This window comes from Castor canadensis, chromosome 1 (assembly GCF_047511655.1).
Source record: "Castor canadensis chromosome 1, mCasCan1.hap1v2, whole genome shotgun sequence".
NCBI lineage: Eukaryota > Metazoa > Chordata > Mammalia > Rodentia > Castoridae > Castor > Castor canadensis.
The window spans coordinates 76,569,459-76,590,202 of NC_133386.1; the positions used below are offsets into that span (position 1 = coordinate 76,569,459).

General features: G+C 38.5%; 1 long non-coding RNA gene across 1 annotated transcript; it reads left to right on the forward strand.

Annotated features, from left to right (window-relative positions):
* Positions 1-7,380: 7,380 nt before the first annotated feature.
* LOC141420774 (uncharacterized) lies at positions 7,381-9,499 on the forward strand. The gene is made up of 3 exons (XR_012445387.1): positions 7,381-7,779; positions 8,424-8,636; positions 9,236-9,499. It is a non-coding gene; the product is annotated as an uncharacterized lncRNA (long non-coding RNA).
* Positions 9,500-20,744: the final 11,245 nt, after the last annotated feature.

Below are 20,744 nucleotides of genomic sequence, written 5' to 3' on the forward strand. Positions count from 1 at the left end.
CTTCTCTTTTGCTGGATCCTAACTATTCTGATAAACTAATTTATGTTCACTTATTAATGGCTCTGTGGCTACTATCCTCATCCTGTGACATAATTATTAAGTGTTTTCTCTTTTATCTTCATTTTAAAATGATAAAGTTCTTCTGATTCAGTTTCACTGCTTGCTTTATGTTCTTAAGTGTTGCCAAAGTAACTAGTCAGTTCATTAAGAAAACAAATCTGTAGCGGTGCGTTTGAGGTCTTGTGGAACAAGCAAACTGCTTGACTGACAATGTTTTCTTTCCTCCGGTTTGGTTGGCATACGATGGACCCAACCACAGAATCTTAAGTACTTACTTTTAAAAACCTACCGCTGACAGGCATCCAATCTGGGTGGCTTTCACAGCAGACACAGTAACACCATTCATCACTGCTAACTTGGAGGAGGACACACAGCTGCAAGGGTTCTTGAGCCTAGAGTCTGATGCAAACCCTCCCACCCTCAGACTGACCCTTCACTTCCCACTGCTTTGACCCTCCAATCCCTAGAGCCCTCCTGGGGGCAGGATGGGGACTTTCCTTTTTCCCTACTTAGGCTTTCCTAAGCTTGGGGCACCTACTATGTAGAGGACTTGTGTTAGGTAGAGGACAGTGGTTTTGATGGACTCATGAAAAAGGTAACAGGCTTGGGCTGCCACTCTGCACCAGAGCTGCCTCTCCCAACAGCTGTGACTGCTAAAACAATCTTGTTCTTTTGTTTTCCACATTTAAAGAAAGGCCTTCAGCCAAACTGTCGCCCCTGACCTTGTTTTATATTTCCAACCTGCATTTTATTAACTCCTTTTTCATATGGCACATATGGAGCCTGCCACCAGATGAGAAGTAGGCAAGTTCTGCAATTTTGATGGAAAGAACAGCGGCAAGCATCAAGAGAGGCTAGAAACAATTTTTGTGACAGATATCTCTCTTGGGTTGATCTGAGTTCCATTTGTGTGAATGAGCTCCATGCGCAGGTGAGAAAAATACATTAAAGGTGTGCAAAGTCACTTCATTAAAAACAAATGCTGATAATGCTGCAAATGAGCATGCGCTGGAAGTCTCAGCTGAGAAAGAAGTCATTCTGACCAGAAAATAATTGAAGGGAACAAAACAGGAATATGCTGTTTTGTGATGATGAAAATTTAACTTTTACTTTTCAACTTGGAAAATCACTACCAGTGAATTAGGAAGAAGCTGGAAGCCTGCATAGCCTGAAAAAAAGAAAACCTAATTAAATAAAAATCCATCCTGCCTACATGTCCACAGATTTCTAACAGCTCTGTTCTTTACAGAACAACAGCCGGGAAAATCATTTCTGTCTATGGAGAAATGATATACTACCTTTTTTTTTTTTTTTTCACATCCGAAGCTACCAACACCCCCCTTTCCTTCCCTTAGGAGTGTGTGCCTGTGTGCAGGGGTGTCTACCTAATTGGCCACAAGAGGGAATTAAACTAAATAAAATCACTATCCACGGGGGGCCTCTAAATATGCCTTTTTAATTTGAAAATTTTTGTGGGTTATAGTGTAATTCAAGCTTTTCAAGGTTTATTAGTGCATAGTTGTTCACGGAGCTCACAGGGCTCAGGACTGCAAGTCTGATACACTCCCTGCTACAAATGCAGAGAGCAAAAGTGGCTTTCGTCTGCAGCATGCATAAAGTGACACAACCTGAAAGGAAAGTCTTCTCCAAGCAAAACACATATTAATAAAAGTGATTGGAGGGACTTGGAGTTGGAAATCTGTGCTCCTGAGATGACACTGTGTGCGTCACTGCCTGCCCGAGGAACTGTGACGATTCACTACCTCACCAGAGAACACATGGTTCTGGGGATAAAGATGTCGCTTGCAGCTACAAGTAAATGCCCGTGACTTGACGCTTTTGCTGCCATTGGAGTCAAAACACGCTGCTCTGTGTAATTAATTACTGCAAAAGGAAACGAACCAATGGCGCCTTCTGCTGAGAAACTGTTAATGGAGAACTTATGGAGAGAAAGTCAAGTCCTCCCATCCAAATTGGAATGTGAAAGAAATCTGTTGGAAGGTGATGACAGAAATGAAGTAAAACAGTTGTTTCCTGATCCGCGTGCCAGGTGTGTCACCATACTGTGATAAATAAGATCTGCGTCTTACACTCCAGAAATTGGGGAATATTACAAGCGTTTATTATGGTGAGGTACAAAAAAAGCACTTGAAATGCTTTGTTTCTCCTGGCACCAAACAGGGAGCCAGTTATTACACAATGCCTGGAGCTGCTAATTCCTTTGTTTAGGTTCAAGCCAACACGGCCTATTACAAGCTTAAATTCAATTTTATTGTTAAGGTATTTATTAACTGATTATGAAAAGACATTAAGAGACTCATAATTAAACTACCAAGTTGCTCCTTACTTTGATTAATTCTCCCCTTTCCTTACACAATAGAAAATATCCTGTGTTCACTCCCTTCATGTTATTTGCTTCAGCCTTCACCTCGGCTCCAGCCAGAGCCTGGAATTAAAGGTATTTGTGGAAGCCAGTTGTCAGGGTTACAAGTCTCACAATAGTTAGAGTTGTGTGCAGTGCTTGTGTTCAGCCTTAATACCACTGCCACGTTTCACACGAGGGGTGTGTGTGAATGATTCCTGACAGTGATATTTAAAGTGCCTATTGACTGATTTCTTGTTAAGAGTCTGATGTGTGTGCGTGTATGAGCACCCACAAGCATCACCAGGGTGCTCCCTATGTCTTCTTTGTCGTTTGATCTTGGATAGCCTGGCTTAAATGAAATTACTTTCTTATTTAAAGTTTTAAAATATTTTAACATATTTCATTTACCAATTGCTTTCTCTAAAAACTGTTCTTCCTAAGAACAACAAAATTATTGGGAATTCTGTTTATTATCATCCTTTTAAATATATAAAATCTAAATCTATAAAATACATATAAAGATATAGTCTTTTTGACAGTGGATGTATTTAAACTGTTTACAGGTTTTCAATAGCAATAATCACTCCTTGGATAAACTTTATTGGTTGCAATACTGCTAGTACTGAAGGCAGGATTTAAAGCAAACTAATCAGCGAACTAACTAACTAAAGGAACAGATATCTAATTGAAGCATGTATTTTATTACAATCTTCAATTTCAGTACCATATCTTGTTGCTACTGTTCAGTTATTTAAAATCTGTTTAAAAGATGAGAAAGCCTAATTCTTAAAAGGGCCCCGTAACCATATTAAGGGAGTTAAATACAACACTTAAGTAGAATTGTCTGCATTATGAGTATGACTTTAAAAATTATAAAATATCAATTATAGCATTAATTCTCTTGAGGATATCAACTATAATTTTGTAGTCATATGTATCATCAGGAGTTTATAGGCTTAGTACTAAAAATCTGCAAGATAGTTTAGCTTTTTAATTTTTTTTAATAATATGAATAGGGGACAATTTGAAGTCATTTGAAACTTGGTATCATTTACCTTTTTTTTTTAACCACTCAAGTGCTAAGTCATTGCTAATTTCAAATGCAAAAATGCAGAATAAATGTTCACTAAAACTAATATCCATTCCCTGCACTGTAGTTTCAGTTTAAAGTTATCAAAATAAAAAGATGCTGCTTGTATAAGGTAACCATGCTTATTTGATAAAATTGTTACTTGAGAGACAAATGACTCTTTTCAAAGTAAATATAACTTTTTTTGATTTTTTTTATGATGGAGCTTTTTAATTTCTCATAATAATATTTTAAAACATGATAATTATTTAGGAAAATGATAATTATTTCATCTAAATTATTTTCATTTGAATTCATTCATGGATCATTTTTCTTTGATTCATAAATCACATAAAAATGTGATTTTTGGAATTACTTTTGAAAATGTAAGGGTAGCCTGTTATTTATTAGTATTTCAATAGGAAAGATGTTCATTCATTCATTCATTCATTTGCTCATTGCACAAGGATTAGGCACAATACTTATAATGGGTATGTCTAGATCCCAAGCACTTACCATATTGGAAGTGTTGTGTTTACCTTTGAAAATTTTGGCTGAACAGAGGACTGAATGTAAAAAAGAGGACTTGGGACAAAATATGAGGACTGAATGTAAAAAGAGGACTTGTCTGATTTCTCATCCTATTGAAGGGTCTCTAGGCCTCCCTTGTGTGTCTCTGTCTACCATTTTTTTCTCCAATTCTCACACCACATGAATCATGTCCAATATATCCACAGCCCACAGCCCTTCTGTGATTGTTCCTGGTGTCCAACCACTGTCAAACCACAGCCTCTCTGTCTCTAGTTGATCTATTTTGGTTAAAGGAAAACACAATTCCCACAGAGGGGTGTATCTACTTTGACTTCCCCTACAGGTCCTGTGTTGTATTCCATGCTTAAAGAAGACTTTTGGACAAAGTAGACAGCTGAAGAACAGCTCCAATGTCCTTCAGAAAGACCCACCAGTCCTGGGGGTCTGCATGGAAGAATGATGCAGCCATGAGGGACTGTCTCTTTTATAGAGCACCTCCCTGTCCTTGCCCTAAGCCAACAGTATTTGCCAGGCAAATATAATCTGGTGCCGAGCTGCAGCCAGCCTGCCTCCCACTGCCTGAGTCAAGGCCTGTTGGCAGCTATAAGAGTGAGGTGTCGCTGACTGATGCATAATTATGGCGGACAGAAAAATGTAGACATGTTAGCAAAGTCAATATTATGGAGACCCCTGTCTTCCCAAATATTGTAAGTAAAAGATATTTCTAGGGTATAGCCAATTACATTCACTATTTTTACGACCAGTCACAAATGTATTTTTTATTAGCTGGTGTGTTCAATGTTTTGAATGCATAGCCCTTATTTCAATCTCATTTTAGTTTGTGGTAAGCGCAGAAGGATTTTTGATGACTTGAAATAGTGAAGCTGCTCTCTTTTACTGAATTGCAGAGCTGTTGCCCTGAGAGTTTATTCCATAGCCTTCTGCAACTCTTGCCTGTAAATTAGTCTGTGAAGTGGTGTTTATTGCTGAACCAAGAGGTTAAGACAGCCTAATTACATGTTTGTGTGGGAGAAAACACCATGCTCCAACGTGAGCAATTATCCTGTCTTCCCCCCACCCCTTTCATAGTTTAATCTAGCGCCAGTTAAGAAGAATGAGGAGATGGCCTGTCTTCACCACAGACTTAGCTACCATGCATTTTCAGTGTTAATTAGAAATTTTGTTCACTAGAAGAGTGACTTCTTGACATAACTCAACTTCCAGCCAAGTGGAGGGCATCTGGTAAGGCAACTTGAAGTGTCTTTGTGGATTAAATTTCTAATTCCACCCATGGGGCAGCATGTGGGTGGGACTCTTGCCATAGGCTCAACTTCATTGCATGGTGCCATTTTCCCTTTTATACATTTAAAGCAGTGACTGCTGGCAGTATATGGCAGGACAGAGACTGTTAGAATACTGAAGCCGTGTATGGAGAGTTTGGTTTTTTTTTTTAAATGAAAACCCTGCTATTCCTAAAGACTTTTTCTTATGTTATGAAGGATGTAGCCAATAAAAACCAGAACAAGATCAACAGGTCAATGTCTTTAAAGTTGGTCATAAAATGTATCACAACAAGGAATCTGTAGGGTGGGAATTGCACGCAGAAATACCTCTGTCTTTGTTCTTGGACACTTCTCTGTCACAAGGGTAGCATACTTCTGTTTCTCTTCAAAAGCTTTTGGCTCATATTTTCATATACAGGCATATGCTGAAGTCTCACAATGTATAGGTTCAATTTCCTCTTAGGAAAATAAAAGATGCCCTTCATGTCTTCTTGCACTCAACTAGAAATGCTCATTGTCATTGAAACGAGCTGAGGGAGAACCAGTTCTCTATGAAACAGCATCTCAAGCATGGTCTAAGCTGCTCTGATATGATGGGTTGCCTCCAGGGAAACAGACTTCTCATTATTAACAAATTTCCAACCTATCATTCAGTTTTCCCATCTTTATCCTACTTCTGTGAGTTTTGTTTTTAGGATGACATAGTATCTCTTTTTCTTTCTGCTCCCATCCTACACCTAGCTCTCAAGTTTCTTTGCTTCTTAGACCAGGCTTAAATAAGACCTCCTTTCTTCATTGGATGAAGCTGCTGGGTTCTTCATTAACTTAATTTCTCTCTTTTTTGGAGTGGGGGTGGGGCAGGATTCAGACACAATGGTCAAAGTTCAGACATGAAAAGGTAGAAGCAGTATAGAGAGGAGGTTGAAAGCTGTCCCGCTCCATTTATTTAAAGGATCTTCCTATCACACTGTAGGGCAGTCAAGCATTTTTAAGCAATACTTTGAGTGGGTCTATTCCATTTTTCTCTCCTGCATTTGTCCATAAAAGAAAGGTGATTGGGATGGATGGAAGCTGGAAGAGTTATTTATAATTTCTTTGGTTTTTTCTTTTTTTTAGATTTCTTATGAAAAATGCCCCAAACACCATATCCTTAGACCGATAAAATCACACCATGAACCCTTAATCTCGCTCATTCTGTCCTGTGATATGCCAGTGACACTTTACAGCTAAAAAGTATTGATCTTTTATTGCATTGCAAGATCATTTATTCAACAGTCATTTATTGACACCTACTATATGCCAGGCTTTATTCTTAAAAATGACATGTGGCAAGCTATTGGATTGTTGGGCTTTGTCCTGCTCTGCTAGAGTGCATATTTGTTTGTTTGGTTTTTTTTTAACATGTACATCTCTGTTCAGTTGTCATTGAATCAAATAGTTTTAATTTCATGAAGCAGCACTGCATCTTCATCCTAAACTTACTGGAGTGAGAAAATGGGGGGTTGGCTTCCACTTTCCTAGGAGACTGTTGAGGTTATTAGGAATGCGATAAATGGTGACCCAGGGGGTGCTGGAGAGAGAAACGATGTTGTGACACCAGTCTCCCGAAGGAGCTCTGGGACACTACCTTTGACAAATATCCTCCTTTAACTATCTTTTTATTTCAGGAAGCCACATGAAAATGACTGGAGAAACTTCTTTCATTGGCAGTCTGTATTTTCTAATGAATAAACTGGAAAGGTGCCCTTTTCAATTTAAGAACTTAAAATTTCGTCTGGCTACAGAAGGCACAGATTAAGCCTCTGCACTACGTTTCTCTGATGGCCAGAGAGTTTAAAATTCTAAGTAGAAGGTTGCCGAGATTGGTGACAGATCAGGCCTAGATTTTAGGGTTGTGGAGTTTCACTTCAGCACTCTCAGGTAACCTGATGGTTCAAGGCACCATTCATCCTATTCACCATGTCCCAGCCTTTGTGTTAGCAAGGCTAAAGTGTACCCAATAGTTAGTAATACTTGGAAAGTTTTCATGAGGATTATCAGAGCATTTTTCTCCAAGTTAATTTGAAAGCCTAGAAATAAATCTTGAAATAAAATTTCATAGTTTGTTGCATTAAATTCTTCTGGACTTACACAGCTTTATTTCTGCCTTAAATTTCAGCTTTGTCAGATTCCTTGGTGTTGTTAAAAGCCAACACATTCTGTCGTATATAAACATGTACAGTTACTAGACTTGCATTTGAGTTGAGGAGAGAGTGAGTGAGTGTACTTCTGGAAATGTTGCTAGATAAAGAAGATTGCCATTTAAGACCTCAGGAATTCCAGGAACTCAGCCCTGAAGAAGTCTACTTCCCCTCACAATGACCTGGTGGACAGGAGAGAAGACATAAGGTTTGGCTTTGGATGGAGGTTAAGAGAACGTGAGAGAAGCTGCTATAAGGCATGGCAGTAGGAACATGGGCAATGAGTCTCAGGTAAATACATTCTTCCCTATACTAGCCATGTGGTCTGGGGGTAGATATTTTTAGCCTTTGTGTGTGTGTTTATATACACACAGATACGATATATATTAATATGCATGCACTGTGATATTGTATTGCATAATATTTCTTACTGTAGCCCGTAGTCAAAAAAGAATAAAAGTCACTGGCCAGGCATCTGCTGCATCCTTGGGTGTTGCTGTATCAACACCTCTTGCTCCTCTGGGCTGTGCTAACAGCTTGGGTAATCTCTACTCTCAAGAGTAACTAAGTTGGCAAGGCCTTCTTGCCTTATCCAAACCTTAATTATTCTTCTCTGCCAAAGCCCAAATGAAAGTGTGGCTTATACAAGATGTATGGAGAAAGTGCTGATCTGGGCCAGAGAGCAACACATGAGCTCATCAACAAGTCATGTGGTCATGTCTGACAGCATTCCACATTAAAGTTGGGAGTGACATTCCTGTCAGTGACATGAGGCAAATGTGAGGTATACTGAAGTATAGTGGGAGGCAACTGCAGGTACAGGAGCTACATACATGTGTGTTTGGCATATGTTAGATGTGTTGCTGATAAATTCTTATAGGAAATAGGCTAAAAAACATTCCAGGACTTCGAGTAACTGGATTTTATATTCGCAGGTGCAGTCTGTGAACTCAGAATGAATTCTCTTCAGAATGCAGACAGGACCTTCTTGGAAACAAAATGCAACTCCTTACTGTGGAGTAAATCCAAAGACAGAAACAGCAAGATAGCTGAGCCCTTAATGACAGACTTTCAACATCAAACTCAACTTTGGACTCAAAATTTTAGGGCAAATTTTATCAATGACACCTATGCCTTAGCATCAAATGGTGAGCAAAATTTTCCAATAATAACATCTCCTTTAGAGTATGAAAAGTAGGCCCTAGTTTCATAAGAATTTATAAAGCCTCAAGAAAATGTTTGTTATTCTATCTGTCAAAAGTATAACAATGGCTTTCATCTATCCTTCCTCACACTTGTAATCTCTTCTCTATCTATTAACAAGTTATTTTATTGGGTTCTTGGACATGCCTTGCATCTGAGTCAGGTCTGCAGGAAACAAGGTTACACAATCAGGCCTTGGGGATTATATTGCATGGGTTATATCACTTATTAATCATGTATCCCTGGCAAGTTACTTAGCTTCTCTAAACTTCAGCTTCTTCACTTATGCAATAAGGATAGTAATGGTACTACCTCATTGGGTTTTGTGAATATTAAATGAAACATCATAGGAAGAGCTTGTTAGAATATAGCTGTTGTTTGTATTTTCCTCTTATGCTAAGTTTGGATAATGGGAGAATAAAATTATCCATAAGAATAATTTTTGTAGCATTTAAAAAACTATTCTTAGTTCAGTGAGAACCCATCAGAGAAGACTGAGAACATAAATATCCTTTGCTGTTGTCTTCCTTTCCTTGATTTTAAGAGCTAGGAAAATGACAACTTTTGAACTCAAAGAGGCCCATGATCCTGTGATTTCTTCTGAGAAATGAGAGGTAAGGATTATTATTACATGAGGACACAGTTTAATTCTTCCTTCATTGAAGGAAAACAAGTTAAAGCATGATAAAGCAAAATTTTATATAATTAAGTAAAGATTTCTTCCCATTTCTTCTTCATATGGAAATCATATGATATCCAGGGAATTGGGGTATAATTATTTCTCTTGTTATCTGGCCTTGAAGAGCTTAGGGACAAACAGGAAACCCAGCCTCCATGCCAACTTCAGACATATTTTGTACCTGCATATTTTCTCCTATAAATTCTGCTATCAGTGTGGCCAAATAGCTACCAATTAGTGAAATCCACCTTGCACTTTCAAACTAAAAACTACATTTTGCAGTCTATGCTTCAGAAAAAAGTTTTGTTAGCAGGGAAAACAAATTAGGAAATTTTTTTCAACATAGATGATTATTTTAAAATCTGCAAGTAAAGATTCCTGTCTTGTTAGGTTTATTTTAATAATAAATAAAATATATTAGTCCTGTTTTGAATAGACTTTGTCTCCTAAGTCACCCTTGTGTTTCATATACAGAAATCCACATATATATATATATATAAATTTTCAGAGATACAGAGTTTCTTGGGGATAGCCTCATGTACAATGTACATATTATACATGAAGGGATATGAGAATAGTTTGTGTGGGTGGATTGATTGTTGCTTGAAGAACTTGCCCACAGTGGGTAGATCAATGGGTCAATCATTGTCATCTAGGCATGGACTGTGCAGTACCCTCGCTGTGTTTCCCCCAGATGTGAAATCTTAGTAGTCTGTGAAGGGAGTAGAACTAGAAGCAGCCCCAATAAATATTCAAATGACAAGCAAGAAAAAATAGGGCCCAAGCCATGTGCTAAAATTGTAACAAAGTCAAAGATTCATGTGACAAAACCATAATGCCACTGTGGGATGATGGCATTTTAAGAGCAGTTAAAAATAATAGTAGTCTAGGACAGTATGGGTATCATATGCTGAACGTTGTTTATTCACTAGTGCTCTGTTAAGTCCCTGAAAAGGCCATACCAGACCTTGTGGAAAACACCCATGATAAAACAGTAAACAATACCTGAAGTTCTACAGACAGAGGTGTCTGGAAGAGAAATGAGCCCCACTGCACTGTGCTCTGGCTGCCCAAAAACCACATAGTCAAGTCAGTACTGGATGCAAGATTTTAGCCAGAGTGTTGTTGATAAGAAAGTTCAAGGTGACGTACATGGTTGAAGATAGCGTGCATTGATGAGGAACAGCTCTGTAGTTGAAGCAGAGGAGCATGGAACTTGAATGAGGTAAGTGGAGGAAGGAGGGCAAGAGCAGCACCACAGGGTAGAAAAAAAGTGAGGAAGACTGGGCTCTTTAATGATTGGAATGATGTGTTTCCAGCACATGCTAAAACATGATGCACTGAAAGTTCTGTAACTGTAAAGATTCAAACTGAGGTCAAAAGTCCATTTCTTAGAGAAGTTTATATAAAGTCAGAATTAAATAGTATGTATATATATATGAATGTATAGAGGTTGAGCAACCCCAATGTGAAAATCTAAAATTTGAAATGCTCCCAAATATGAAACTTTTTGAGTGCTACTATTTCACAGTGGAAAATTCCATACCTGACCTAATGTAATGCACTGCAGTCAAAACACAGGCACACTAAAATACTGTGTAAAATTACCTCCAGGATATTTGTATAGGTATATAGGAAACATAAATGAACTTTATGCTTAGGCTTGAATCTTATCACCAAGGGATCTTGTTATATATATGCGAATATTCCAAAATCTGAAATCCAATGTACTTCTGGTTTTGGATAAGAAATACTCAACCTGTATTCCTTCTATACTCCTCCATGACTTTCAAAGTATTTACCAACATAATCTTACTTTATGAAGATCTTTTTTTAATTCTGCAAATTCATGATTGATTCTAAGTTTTCTGGGGACTGTGATGTTGATTTTCTCTCTCCCTCCACTCTTGCAGAGCCTTGCTCTTGTCTTTCTACTCCACTAGAGTAGAAAGCATGAGGATCAGGTGTCTCTGTTCAGAGAGGAGCTTAGCATGGAGTCAGGCCGAGGGGGAATTCTTTCCTGATGATTTCAGTATAATCAAAGGGGCCATTAGGATGGCAATTATGCTTCTAGGTCATTTGCTCTTCTTTGTCTTTGTTCCACAATTCAATCCTGTAACTGCTTAGAGTGAAACTTCCTCATGATTTTGTACAAAAAATATTAAGAAAAAAATGCATGTTTTTCTCTCAGAGAAACCCCCACATCTGGCACTTTGTGTGATGAGCACTCTATGATCATCGTAAAGCTCAACAGAGAATGTGTGGGGGCCACAGACATGAGAGAGTTAAAAAAAAAGTCATTGATGTATTATTATGCATACCTCACTATTGACAGCGGCAAATGTCTGTACTAGGCATTAGCTGGTTGCTTTCAAACCCATTCTCCATCCTTTCTGCTTTGTTCCCTATTGTGAAAAGCCTAATGGTCCCAGCTCCGTCTGGACAGCCTCCATTCCCTTTCTCTGGTCCCTCCAGCCTTTGGTGTGGCTGTGACTTCTTGCTGTGGTACTGTCCAGGTTCTGTCACCATATGCTGTTAGGCTTTTCAGCTCTCCCAGTGCCTTTGTAACTATGTACTGGCATAAAATCTTCCTACAAACTATCTGAAATGGACTCTATTTTCCTCACTCAACCCTGTCCAGTGCAATGTTTAATCAAGCTTTGTCACAGCAAATATCAGTACTTAGTGCCAAGAGAGCAAACTTTAACTTACAAGTTAGATTATTTTCATGGAAGTATGTTCTATGGAAATGTCAGATTGGGGTCTGTGGAGGAAGGGGCTCTTGATCTTTCTCATATCCATGGCTGATGATGGTCTTTGTCTGTGATGGAATCTAGGTGTACTAGGTAAGAAAAACCATCTAAAGTGGATCAAATCAAATAGGACTTTGTTTTCTTACATAACAAGTATGCTGGTCAGCAATTGTTGATCCTTATTTAGCTGCTTCACAGTGTCAGGATTTTAGGTTGGTTTCTCTGTTGGCTTGCTTTGTTTCCCTCACAGTTGCAGGATCCATGCTATAGCTACTTCTTTCTTCATATCGAAAGCAGGAAGCAGGAAAGAAGGCCCAACAGGGAAGGTGGTGGTGATGCTGGCTGCATCTGTTACTTTTATGAGGAAGGTAAAAAACATCATATGTCCCCTTGGCCAAAACTGGACCACAAGGTTACCTGTAGCTACAAAGGGAAGCTGAGAAGTGGGGAACAGGTGTGTAATGATGGATGTGAGGACAGAGAAGTAGTTCCTCCTTTCCTTTTATTCACTTCCAAGATTTTACTCTCTCTTTGTGCTCTATGTATAACTCTAATTTGATTTTTCAATTGCCAACATTTATTTAGTCTTATTTTTTTTCCTAGGCAAATGTCAACATTAAAGGAATATCTTTAGATGCCTTACTGACACCTTAGCTGTTTAGCTAACATCATTTACCTTGCCCTCTGCAGGAGGCAACTGGTCCCTGAGAAAGACCACTTTGTTATGATGATAAGAGCTCCTGGAGCCATGGTAGAGGGCTTTGAATGACTCCCTCCAGAATAACCAAATATCCACGTGAAAAGAAGTTCATGCTTAGGCAGGTATCCTGAGGAAGCCTCTCTCTGTTTGTAATGGAAGTCAATCATTTGGATAGGATCATAAATTTTAAAATTTAGGCTCTTTAATCAGGGAAAGACTTGCTGCCTACCTAATGCAAGATGTTTATGAAAAGTAACCAAGAATTAAACTAAAGCAACCAATAATTAAAATAAGAGTTAAAAATTGATTTCCATGTTCTGCCTCACAGCCCTTTTAACTCTTCTATGAGCAGCTGTGAACCAAGTGCAATAATGATTGCCAGATGCCATTTCTTGGTAATGTGGTTTGTCTGCTCCTGGGGGAGGGGAACTGTGTGCATTATAAAATGTATTTCTTGCCCAAAGTTACAGTTAAGGGGAAATGTTGAAAAAAATCAAATTGCCTAACACAAACAATAGAGGAAAAAAATCAATCCCCCTACATTTTGTATCCAATCTAAGCAATTAGAAATATTTGTGGTTAAAATATCAGATATAGAGTTTTGGTTTCCAACCAATACAACAAGTACACTAGTACCATTATGGGTTCCTTGCCATAGAACTCTGAGAAGAGTGCAGGGTGTAAGGACATAAAATTCTAGGATCCTTGTGTTCGTTTTATACCAAGAAACCATTTCTGAGCTCTGTCTTATATTAATTGCCTCTTATGAGCCATAGGAACAAAGATAAAACTTTGGGGTGAAAGAGATTTTAGGAGCCAGTAAATCCTCATTTTTGTCCAACGATCTTTTTTATGGCATTCCTACTTCTACTCTCATCCCCTACAATCCATTCTCCACACCTCACCCAGGATGCTCTTTTAAAAATTTACATTTGATTCTGTCATTTCACCACTTAAAACTCCTCAGTGGCTTCCCTTGAATAAAATGGAGGCATTTCTCTGTGACCTAAAATGCCCTTCTTGAACCAATCCCAACATTACACCTCCCTACTCTGTCTAATACTTTTTCCCTCCTGCTCAGTCACACTGGTTTGTTTCTCTTCCTGAAACATTCCTACTTCATCCCACCCTAAGCTTTGCTTCTGTCGTATTCTCTGCCTGAGATGCTCACCCATCACATCCTATCTTCTTTTGGTGAGTTTCTTCTTATTAGCCAGGAGTCAGCTCCTTGGTGCCTTCTCAGGTATGGAGGCTATTTCCAACTGTGACTGTTCTATTCAGGGAACCCTGGCTCACTGCATCCCATCATAGTATCCTCTTTCATTATAGTCCTGCCTTTTCTCATCACCTGAAATGATATTTTTCATTATTTATTTGCTAGTTTATAGTTTGCCCCCCTTCTAGAATGGATACTTAATAAAAACATGAACCTCATCTCTCTGCCTCACTAAGGCATATTCCTGACACCCAGAGCAAAAGCTAGTATATCCCAGGGTGTGGTAATATCTCCATGTAAGGAGGGAGTTGGTGTACCTGTGAGAAACTTTGGAATCATGTGGCTTATCCCAGAAATGCCAAAGAAGAGCAAAAGAGTGAAGCTCTAGCAGGGTCTCTGCAGTCGGCACTGCAGTTGACACCACAGATATTCCTTCTTAAATGATAATTCAACCCAACTGTTTTCTGACAGTAGTGTTTGGGGATGGGGTCAAATATTCTGCTAATGCTCTATTTGATTAGGAGTAATAATGAATCATTTGGTGTTTTTCAATGGTGCTTGCCTCAACCTTTTGGGATGGACATAATTGGCTGTGCCTGAATCTCTCAAACCCTAATAGGACATTTAATATCTTTAGCTACTGCCCAGTAAAGGCATAATTCTTAGCAATTTAAAATTTCTATTTATTTAATTCACAGAATATTATAACTCCATTTTTAATTTAAATAAGAAAACCAAACAGAGGAACAGAGAAGTTAACTAGTTGATAAGTTATAGAGGTCTGAGTCCATCCCAATGGGTGTAAAACACCCAATGTTAATAAAAGAAGTGGATCAGATTCAAGAGGGGGCCTGTAATGACAGGGAAGGTGGAACATGGAGCAAATATTCCCTGACCAGGGGCACACACTACTTACCTCCAGCCATAAGACCATGCAGGAAAGTGGACTCAGTGTTGCTGAAAGAACGGAATGTAGACAATCTGCAAAATTTCTCAGTTTCAGAAGGTTGACTAGATTTCATTCTGGAACCTGAATTAAATAATGATTTCTGCTATAGAAGAACTGTGTTTTGAATGTAAGTTTTTTGTCTGTCAAAAGTTTAGGCTCATGTCAAAATGTAAATTCTATAGATTTCAGGTCATTAATTGGATGGGTATTGCAAGATTTTCTCCATTTTCTTTTGTTTCCAAGAATGTTTTCTTAAGTCACAAACATCTGTTTTTGACCATTCAGCTAATTGGGCCCCATTGAGTGTTCTAATGAGGGTAGAGTGAACAAGTGAGTGGATTTAGTGCCCATGGAAATGTATGTTTCTAATTGTGTATCCAGTGAAGGTGGAAAGGTTAAAGTAATGAGGCACTCTGGAGAGTCCTAGCCAAGAGAGAGAGGGCTTTGTTGTTTCACATTTCATCTTTGTTATTGTCACTGAGATGTGCTCCTATTTCTACCATGGCATTGATTGCCAAGAGGCTCTGCTATTACATTCCATTATCATGCCATTTCTGAAGGAGGCGAATCTGTTCCTACAACGCAATGACAGTGTGCAGGAAACCATAATCACTCCTCTCTGTTGCACTCCCCAACATCTTGTATACAGCTGTGAATGGTTGCATTAGTGCCAATTAATCTGAGGTAGATTTACTGAAGGGGCGGTGGGGGGCAGGGAACTGTGCAGTACAAAAGGATAGACTCTAAGTTTTCCAAGTGCTGTTTCTGGAGAAGGAACAATAACTGAAAGGAGCAGTCAGATGGAGAGGCTGAGGGTTTTATGTTTTAGTGGGGACTGGCACCCCCATACTGCTCCATTCATCCTGGATTCTTTAGAAAGCATGGAGCTGAGTGTCTAATCCAAGGGATTAGAGCTCAAACAGCATGGATGTTTGAAGACATTGTTAAAACCTGCGTTAGTTGAGTCACACTCAGTTTAGTGACCACTGATGGTGAGGATGAGTGGTCATTTTAGAAATGAGGTTTTCTTTTGCAGTGAGTGTAAAATGTTTGAGCTGTGGGGACACAGGGTGAATGGGTGTGGTATGGGGAAGCTTTTGTTTTCAATGTTGATGAATGTCTTGCACTTTAAAAATCAAAATAAATTGAATTATGACTTCTGCTTCAGAATTCAAAGTTCTGTTTGTTAAATAAGAAATTTTCATTATGTCTGCTTTCTCCTAATGCCCCTTGATTATGGTTTACCAATAAGTGTCTCCTTAAATCAACACATTGAAAATTCAGTGTCCCATTTAGATAGTTTGGGATTAAAATGAAAAATAAATCCTGGTGTTTGTTCTTCAGTATACATACGGATTGGTTCCAGGACTCCTGAGGTTCCAAAATGTAAGGGTGCTCAAATCCCTATATACAATGCTGCAGTATTTGTATATAACCTACACATGTCCTTCCTCATTACTTTAAATCATCTCTAGATTACTTATGTCACCTAATACAACATAAATGCTATGAAAATAGTTCTTATACTATATTGTGCAGAGAATAATGACAAGAACAATCTGTATATGTTCACTACATGCACGTTTTGCTTTTAAAGCATTTTCCATACACAGTTGGCTGAATCCACAGGAGTGAAACTGATGGATATGGAGGGCTGACTGGATTATCAAATGCAAGGAAAATGAGATGAATCTCCAAACCCTTGCCTAGTCTGCTACCCTCTCATCTTCATTTAATACCATGATCTTCTTTTATTTTCTTGACCCTACTAGTTTTGTTTCTGCTCTGAGACATTGCACTTTCTCTTCCAAAGTGCTTCCCAGGTCTCTCCTTAGGTTCTTTCTTTTACCTGTTCAGTCTTAGTTTAACTTCTCTCTTGTTTTGACAGTAAAATAATGGTAAAAAGCCATTTAAGCTGGAATTCACTATTTGGTAACAACTTTACATTTTCTTTCCTCAAAATACTCATTGAGTACTACCTTGAGGCTATAAAGTATAAACTATAGGCTAGTCTCTAGATTCAGCCTTTGTTGCCTGGGTTTGAATCCCAACTCTGCCATTTCTTAGCTGTGTAACATTGAGCAAGTCACTTAGTTCTTTGTGGTTCATTTTCATATTCTTTAGTACTGTAATGATTTTATTTACAGGGATAAGTTATATTTTCAGGATTGTTGTAGGAATTAAATGGGATAACACATATAAAGCTTAATGTCTAAAAAATGTTTTAGCAAATATTAGCCATTATCATTATTTTTGGTATATCTGTAGGAATGCCTTCCTGGTTATATTGGTAGCTCTTGAAGGCTTACAGTTAAGGAACATTGACATCAAATGTGAACAAATTGCACATATCAGGTGCTCAAAAAATATCTTCCTTGGTTAATTATATGGAGCTTTTCTTCAGTGTAAAGTAAACCATTTTTTTTCCACATAAAAGATTCATTGTTTACAATAATAAGAAGAGTGCCTTTCTGATGATGGTCGGACAAAAGTCATGTACCAACCTGTGCAACATGGAGGACACAGATGTTGTCTCAGGTTACAAACAAAAAGAGGTTTAGGAACACAAGAAATGTACCATTGCATTCTTCCTAACTTAAATGAACACTCTTGTGACTTGTTGAACCATCTTAATATTTTAGCTTTTTTTCTCTGGCATGATGTCCTTCTCATCTAGATCCTTAGGGTAGTGGAAGGGGGGGATTGGAATGGAGCCTTCAACAAGCTGGAAGCATGTGTGCTTAAAATGCACTCTACTGCTATAAACAGGTCTTATTTAGAAAGTGCAGAATGAGTCAAACATCAAGGAAAATGAGTCACAATCCTGATAGTGGAATAACTTTCTATAGCATGTGTGACAGGCAAGTTGAGCCTTTTAAGGATGTTTCATTCATTCACTTTCTCGTTCATGGGTGAAGTGTGGATATTAAAACACAGGCCTAACAGGGATGGCTTTCCTGGGTTTGAATACAAGCCCCATTACTCACTATCTGCGTGAGTTAGGGCAAATTACTTACTCTTTCTGTGCCTTAGTTTCTCTATTATAAAATGAGAACAATGAAATGCTTTCCCTCAAAAGAGCTATCCATGGAAGAGTATACCACGAACTATTCTTGGTCACAAGTGGTGGCCTTCCTAGGGTCAAAGGGACATCCCTAAATCCTCTGCAATAAGCACACAGGATTGTGAGCTATGGGGAGTCCTGCATTTTGCAGTATGATAGTCCTTAGGAACATACAAAATATCCTTACAGTGTGGTACTGCTGTGATGATTAAATGCACGAATACATCTTAATCTCTATGTACAGTACCTGGAACATAGTCAGTATCCACGCTCATTGAACATTTCCTTTTGCCTTCACACCTAGCCCTTGAATGCCCATGGCATGGTATGCTAGTTATTATTCATGGTGCTTTTTTGGTCAATGTTCAATCCAATTAACTTTGCTTTTCACTTAGGGGGCTTTCAGTCCTACTGTCTTAGTTCTTTAAGGCAATTGAAACAAAATAGTTTCAAAAGATATTTTACAAACAACAGAAATTTATTGCTACAGCTCCAGAGGCTGGAAAGTACAAGGTGAAGGTGTCAGCAGGTTGGTGCTGGATGAGGGCCTGTTCTTCATAGACAGTGCTTCTATGATATGATTCATAGATTTGTCCTTCTATCACCTAATCTACCAACTACTTTTTTTTAATGAGAACTTATTTTCCTAGGCCTTTGTAGCTTTAGGAAACAAAAAATCTACTTGAACTGCTGCTCCTGATGCCACGAGACAGATTTCTTCTTCAGTGGTTATAGATTCTTCAAGATCAACTTTGAATTGTCTGTTTTCTTAGGACTCTAAAAGGTGGCTGTGTTAGTCAGTTTTTCATCACTGTAATAAAAAATTTGAGATAATCAACAGTTTGGGTCTCAACTGATCCCACAAAACCCATATGCTAGAGACTTTGGCTCTGTTGGGAGATGGTGGAGCCTTTAGGAGATTGGGCCGAGAAGAAGGAAGTTAGTTCATTGGGAGGTGTGCTTTTGAAGGAGTTATTGGGACCCTGGTCTCCTGTTCTCATTCTGTTTTTGCTTCCCATCTGCTATGAGGTGAAGAGGTTTCTTTCACCATGCACTTCTGCTATGAGACACAGTTTTGCTCCAGGCCAAAAGCAATATGGCCAAGAGACCATGGACTAAAACTTATGAACCTGTGAGTCAAAATAAATCTTTCCTGTGATCTTAGCTATGGTGGGAAGCCCTAAAATAGGAGGATCCCAGTTCAGGCTGGCCTGGGCAAAAAAGCAAGATCCTGTCTCCAAAGTAAACAGAACAAAAGGGGTTGGAGGCATAACTCAAGTGGTGGAGCGCCTGCAAGTGCAAACAAAGCCCTGAGTCCAAATCTCAGGACCACCAAAAAAAAAAAAAAAAAAAAAAAAAGAAGTCTTTTCTTCTTTTAAGTTGATTTTTTCAGCTATTTTGTCACAGAAATGGAAAGCTGACTAACATATCAACTTAAAAAGAGGAAAGGTTTATTTCGTCTCACAGTTTTGGAGGTCCATAATTGGTTCTTTCCACTGCTTTGGGACCTGTGCAAGGCAGTACAACATGGTGGGAGTGCAGGACAGTGGAAACTGTTTTTTGTGGTGGTCAGGAAGTGAAAAGAGAGAGAAGGAGACTGTAATCTCATAATCTCTTTTGATGGCATGTCCCCAAAGACCTAAAACCTCTAACTAGATTTTACTTTTTACAGTTTCCACCAGCTGTAGACCAATTGTTGAACACATGGGCCTTTGGCAGGGGGCATTCCAGATCTAAGGTACAGCAGTGGCCTACCTCTTACAGCTTGTATCTGACATTCCCTCACTCAACGTGATTTTATCCATTATCTTCCATATGTCAACTGCCATGGTTGGCTAAACTTTGGGGCCATTTGGTGAAGATCCTCTTGTGCCTCACTGGGATGTCTTCTTATACACAGTAACAAGTTGAGGCTCAAGACCTCTTCTACTTCAGGAGAACACCCATCAGGTCCATTTACTCTGAAGGCTGTGATTCACCATATTATATAGAATGGAGAAAGAACAGTGATCCATGTAAGAAGTATATGGGGGATGTGAACCTCACTTTACAGGTTCATCCTTTTAGAGCATGATCCTTTTATACCAATGTTTTTTGGTATAAAAAACAAGCCCATGACACTTTACCTAGAAGTCATACTGATTCTCTATTGTGGCCAGGAAGTGAACATGTGGAGAGTATTTCCTTCTGTAGCACTAATTCCCAAATCAGAGGTGGTTAACTTTTAATCCTTGATTTTTAAAATGCCATAATTTAACTACATTTTAGTGATACAAAACATAGCATATTACACCTCAAAGTGGTATCCAATAAAGACAATTTGACAAACTGAGATTTTAGGAAATATAATAAGTGTGTAAATAAAAAAAGCACACCGTCCTAAATAATAAACTGAAATGTTTCCTTTTTGTCATCTTTATTCAGCCAAAAAAAAAAAAAACAAAAAAACCCCAAAGGTATGACGTGTACTCACAGTTTTACTAATATAAACCTCAAATGATTGCTCTTACACTTTTGGTATTATAATTTTCTGATAGAATAAAGTTAACAAACAAATCCAAAACAAAAAAAATTCCTATTATTGTCTTAATTTGTTTTTTACTTTTATTAATGGTCATTCTCACCTTTTTTGTTGGACTGGGATTGGAACTCAGGAGTTTGTACTTGCAAAGCAGGCACTGTACCACTAGAG